Here is a 6000-nt window from a genome sequence, read left to right on the forward strand (position 1 = left end):
GGGAGAGGAAAGAGGAGATAGAAAAGGGATCACAGTATCATCAGACACCAAAATAGCAGAAAGCACAATACTTCTCTGTGACAGAATATGACTCTCTGCCTGCCATGACTGCCTAAGTCAGTGTTTCTCAACCTGTGGGTCCTGACCCCTCTCAGAGGTCACATATCAGCTATCCTGCATATCAGATATTTATATTATGATTCATAACAGTAGCATAATTACAGCTACAAAGTAGCAACAAGAATTAACTTTATGGTTGGGGATCACTACAACACGAGGAACTGCATTAAAGGGTCGCAACATTAGGACAGTTGAGAACCACCGCCCTAAGCCATAATTTATATCATATCATATACACAAATGAGATTGTTTGGACTCTATCCCAGAGTAATGTCTGAGCAAAGGCATGGGGCCAGGGGAGGCTCCATTTACTCTTTCTGGGTCCTCTTGGGCTTTGGGACCATGTGGTATTTGTGATTGGCTCTTCCCTGGTGGATAGCACAGGAAAGGGCTGGGCTTGGGCTAGGTCCTAGCATGGTGGCCACAGGAGGAGGTGGGAAAGTAGAGATCAGCTTTTTTTTTTTTTTTTCCTCCCAGCAGCGGCAAGGCCATTAGGAGAGCGAATTTACTGTTTGGTTTGTCTGTTCTCCATTCCTCATCGAGGTTCAGTCCCAAATTGCTAAACCTCCATTCAACAGTTAAATTAAACATAACTAACTTTGTTGATGTTATTTCACAGCCGAATAGCTTGATGTTCCTACTCCTCGCGTGTTCAATAAGTCCGGAGCTCAGACACATTGTTAAGTCGCTGCTGGTGATGGATTCTGCTGAGGTAAACCTGTGCTTCACAGCTTCTGCTCAACTGAGACGGGGTGTACTGTAAGAATAAGCTTCCAGGCTGTAATTTTGATGGGCCCCTCAGAGCCTGGGAGCATCCCTCTTTCCCCCCTCCTCCCCCTCCTCCAGCAACCTTCAGGTACACCCTTACCAAGCACTCACGCGGAGAGACAAGAAGAAAAGCCTACCTCTGTCAAGTATGAGGGGTAGCCGCTGAGGTGGAAGGCAAGACTCTCACCCTCTGCTCCTGCTCCTCTTGTGTACTGCCCCTCCTCTAACCTGGTAGGAAGTGGCGAGCAAAAATGTTTGAGTTGAACAATCAAACTGCGTGTTGATCCATCAAGCGTGTGTGAGCAGGCTGTGTATAAGTCCTTGCTAAATGCTACGGACTTGGTGAAGCTGTGTTATTCTGAGAGGTGACGAAGAAGAGGTGAGGAAGGAGCAACCACAATCTGATGAAGTGCTCCATCTGCAACAGAGGCATTTGCAAGAGGTTTTAAGCTTGGGAGACACTCTCAGTGTGAATGAGGCAGTTGGGAGAGAGGGGGACAAGGTCTTCCAAAAGCCCACCAGAACCACTGAGCCAGCCACGCGGCTGAGGACTTACGGTTTTCAAGTCTCCCAGCTCTGTGAAGTAGCTGCACTTAGCTCAGTCTGATACTCCAGAAAGCCAAGGCCAAAGAACTCCTGTAAGATCACAAAATGCCAAGGCAGGGCCTGGATTCCAGAGACTCAGCCTCCAGCAGGAAGTTTGCTTTCCCTGCCTCTGGCCAACCACCCTTACACAGTTGCATTGCAGGTTGAGGGAGAGCATTTCAACAATGGCTTAAAACTATCTAAGGGGTTTGGGTGATGGCTCAGCAATTAAGAGGATGTGCTGCTCTCACAGATGACCCATGCTTGGTTCCTGGTACCCACATGAGGTGGCTTACAACTGTTAAGGTCATCTCTAGGGGAATCTGATACCTCTGGCCTCTACAGACACCAACACTCACACACACACATATATACACACCATTTAAATAATAGCAATAGTTCAGGGAGATGGCTTAGTGGGTGAGGTGCCTGCTGCTCGATCCCCAGGAGCGATTATGTGGTGGAAGGAGAAACCCACTCCCAAAAGTGGTTCTTTGGCCTCCCCACACATGCCATGGCGTGTGTACATCCCCCTCAATGTAAATAGACATGAATAATAGTAATAACAAATCTTTGAAAGAAAAAACTACCCTCCAGTTAACAGAGATGTACAATTGACCAAAGTGGGGTTCTCAGTCATAAATGGGACATCTATCCCACGAGGCTTGGGAACATCCTAGAGGAGAGAATGGAAAGAGTGTAATAGCCTGGGGCTGAGGAAGACTGGAGCAAAGCAGCGACGTCTGCACATGCCAGGACCACTGCACTCTTGGCTCACAGCGGCTGAGACTACCCGCCCGAGACCGGCGCAAGAACACGCCAGTCAACACTCTGGCACAGTGGGGAGATGAACACAAGGCTCCCTTCTCCAGCTGAGGAGCAGCTGACAATGGATGACTGGAAGGGAGCAGCATCCGTTTTTCTTTAGGTTTGGGTCCCTGGTAGGTTAACCGTGCTGCAGGTAGATGGCCCCACACCCATGCATACATACGTGGGCAGGACTAAGTGGGTTATAAAAAAAGATTAAAGAGGACCTGGACTTGGGATCCAGGAGGAGGTTGGAAGGGAGAGTAGGGGAGGGGTGATTATGATCAAGATATATTATATGTGCATGTGAAACTCTCAAAGAATTAATTTAAAATATTGTATTGGGGCAGTGCGGTGACTCTGTGGGTAAAGGTGCTTGCCACCGAGCCTGGTAACCTGAGTGCAATCCCTGAAATCCACACACAAAATAAATGCATCCATAAATCATCAGAGTTACAGTAAAGTTTTTCCTAAAATATCTTAGGAAACATGAATTATGTCTTACCAAAAAATTACGTGAACTAACTTAAGAGGAAAAAAACAGGAGACACGGAGCTAACATAAATCCAGGTATATCTCTCAAGTCACCTGCATCACCCCAGGACCACATCCTGGAAAGCACTGTTCAGGGAGAAAATCCTGCCCCTCTACATCTCCCCCTCCTCTGGTTGCATTCTTTCAGTCACATCCTTTCCTCTTTCCAGGCCACCTTTGTCACTACTTCCTGAAAGAGCAGAGAAGGCCAGCTGCTCTTGATACCCCGTCCCAGAAAACCCCAACACAGCCCAAACCACTGCCCAAAGCAGATTCCTGAAGATGCAATCTGACGGCATCTCCAGTGTGAACTAGACCTGGCCTCATCCTAAATAACACATCACAGACAGGAGGCAGATAGAAGATGCAAACCATCAAGGCCAGGTGACCAAGGTCAATACGGGCGTTGATAGTTCATACTCAGTGCACTTGGCACGATTTCTGTTTGCTTCTGTTGCTATGATAAACTCCATGACCTAAAGCAATGTGGGGAAGAAAGGGGGTATTTCATCTTATCTTATAGTCCATCGTGAAGGGAAGTCAGAGAAGAAACTCAAGGCAGGAACTGAAGCAGAACTGTTTACTGGCTTGCTCTCTTAGGGCTTGCTCAGGCTGCTTGTTTATACCACCCAGGGCACCCGCTCATGGGTGACACCATGCACAGTGGGCTGGGTCCTCCCACATCAATCACAACTTAGAAGACACCTCACAGACTTGTGCTGTCTCAGTTGAGGTTCACACTTTCCAAACGACCCCAACTCATGTCAAACTGACGACAAAACAAATGTTTTTCTTACATCCAGAATGTCTCTCAAGGAAAGCTTACTAAATGTATTGTGTCTTTTCTCTGAACCTATGCTGGATGCAGCAGTTTAAAACGCAAATTCCTTCCTAACTGCGGCTGCCATCTCTTTATCCACCACAGTGTGGCCTGCTACGCCTTGGCAAAATGGGGTGACATCAGCATACGCCATTGTCCTCAAACACAGAAGGTCATCTGTAAATGTTGATGCTGATCACTCACAAAGGTAACACCAGCAACAAGGCCTTGCCTGTCACAGGGTACAGCCCTTGGACATGGGTGGTTTCCTCTTGCTTATCCACTCCCTTCTCCTCAGAGAGTGAATTCCTTCCCGGGCTGCCATACCCACAACTGAGAGAGGCTCCAGCAGCCAGAGGATTCTCATTCCCATAATTCTCCAGTTCTAGCCTGGTGAGCTTGAACAGGCTCTAGACTTCCTCAATGTGTTGTAGACTTTGGGGAACCAATCCCTTGCATTGCTCTGACAGTCTGTGAAGTCTTTTGAAGGCTACATGTCTCCTGTCAGAATTAGACTTTGTACTGAACATCAAAAATAATTTTACATTCAATCTAATAGTCTGGGCTTGAGAAGAAAGGTGGGTGGGCGTGGCTTAATTCAGCACCTTCACTCACAAGATTAGAGAAACTCACTGGACCTGGAAGCTGTGTCTGGCACTGAGTCGAGCGTTGGTATTTCAACCCTTTATCTTCTTTCTCCTCCGCCTCCACTCAGCCATTTTAAGTGTATCAACTGAATATTAACTGATTAACTAATTCCTCGATAAAACATGCCGTTAACTCATCAGACCTCTTCGTCTCACCTTTTCAACTCCCCCTCGACATCATTTGTTCTGTAAAATGATGGTTTGCCCTGTTGTACTTTGCAGAGCCTTGGTGAATTTGGGAATTCAGCATCCTCATTGTGGCCCATTTTGAGCCCTGTCACATAGGAAACCATGATGCTCCTTAGTCAGACCCGAGTTTTCTCATCACGAGGAGCAAGCTGAGTCCCACTGGCACTGGGCATCGGTGCCGCAGCTAAGCTGTAGGAGCTTGCCTATCACAAAGCCCAGAGCGACCCTGACCCTCTGCATCTGGGACAAAGCAGAAAAGCAGCCCTGCTCTACCAACACTCAAGGTCATTTGGAACTTGGAGAACTGACCAGGCCACATACTGTCCCTTCCGGGAGTGCTCCGTGTGCCCTGTACCTGGTCTAACCCTGGGCATCCAGAAGAGCCACAGGTTAGCCACCTCTGTAACACACAGTGCTAGGCTCCATACCTGCACACCCACATGAGACGTGACCAAGACACACAGCTCTCCACTCACCCCAGGGGAGCCCAGGTCACTGGCACTCACTCACCCCTCGTGAACCCGAAATACTGATGCAGGCAAGGACGGCGTGGCTTAGAAAGACAGGGAGCCACGATTAAAGAGATCTCTGCCCTGTTTGCTCTCTGACTGGCCAGCGATTTGGTTCCCGGTCTCATATCTCTATTTCCGAGCACATATGCCAGGGATATTGGTTCCTCCCCACCTCAGCCTAACCATGACTAAACAGGCTGATGAATGCCATGCATCCCGTCATCACGCGTGCATATTTTTAGATATAATTCACTTTTGATCTGTGCCCTTGTGCAGCGGCGAATGAAAACAGTTAAGGTTTCTTCCACTGTCTGCCTTTCAATGTATTAAGCGGCTCTGCTGTCAATAGATTATACTCTTGTACAATGATAATAGCCCCCAAAACTAAGAGGCCTTGTCAGGAATTGCAGTTGTCACAGTGTGATGGGAATGATTCTACTTGGGGTTCGTCTGCCGCGCAATCATCTCATAATCTGGATATACATCACAGCCTGACATGTAAATTTCCTGCTACTCTGCTTTCATTTCCAGAGGCAGCAATCAAATGAAAACCACTCAACCTCACCCAAATGTATAAATAATTTTCATTCAAACATATTAACAGTCAAAATATGAGAATTTATCACAGAGTGCTAGGCCTTTTAAGAAGCAATAAAGACTTTACTTTCTAAGCATATTTCTCCTTAGGAAAGTAATATGAATGGTAACTCGCAATTTTTTTAAAAAAAATCACATTTGAAAGTCCACGCAGAAACCACCTAATCTGCCAACTTCAGGATGGAAGTGTTTTGCCACAGATTTGACGCTTGGAGGAAGAGAGCTGAGAGAAATATTGGGTAAGAGAATTGCATGTGGATTAATAATCACCTACATGAAATGCCAGTATGTAAAAATGGGAATTTATTTCCTCTTCACTGACCAAATATGCTACGCATCCAGAGCAGAGCACTTCTTAAATGTAAACCCTGAATCCGGCAGCACTTTGGAGACCAGGACAAATGATGCTTTTCTCCCTCAT

Source organism: Myodes glareolus, chromosome 3 (genome assembly GCF_982192425.1).
Source record: "Myodes glareolus chromosome 3, mMyoGla1.1, whole genome shotgun sequence".
Classification (NCBI taxonomy): Eukaryota; Metazoa; Chordata; class Mammalia; order Rodentia; family Cricetidae; genus Myodes; species Myodes glareolus.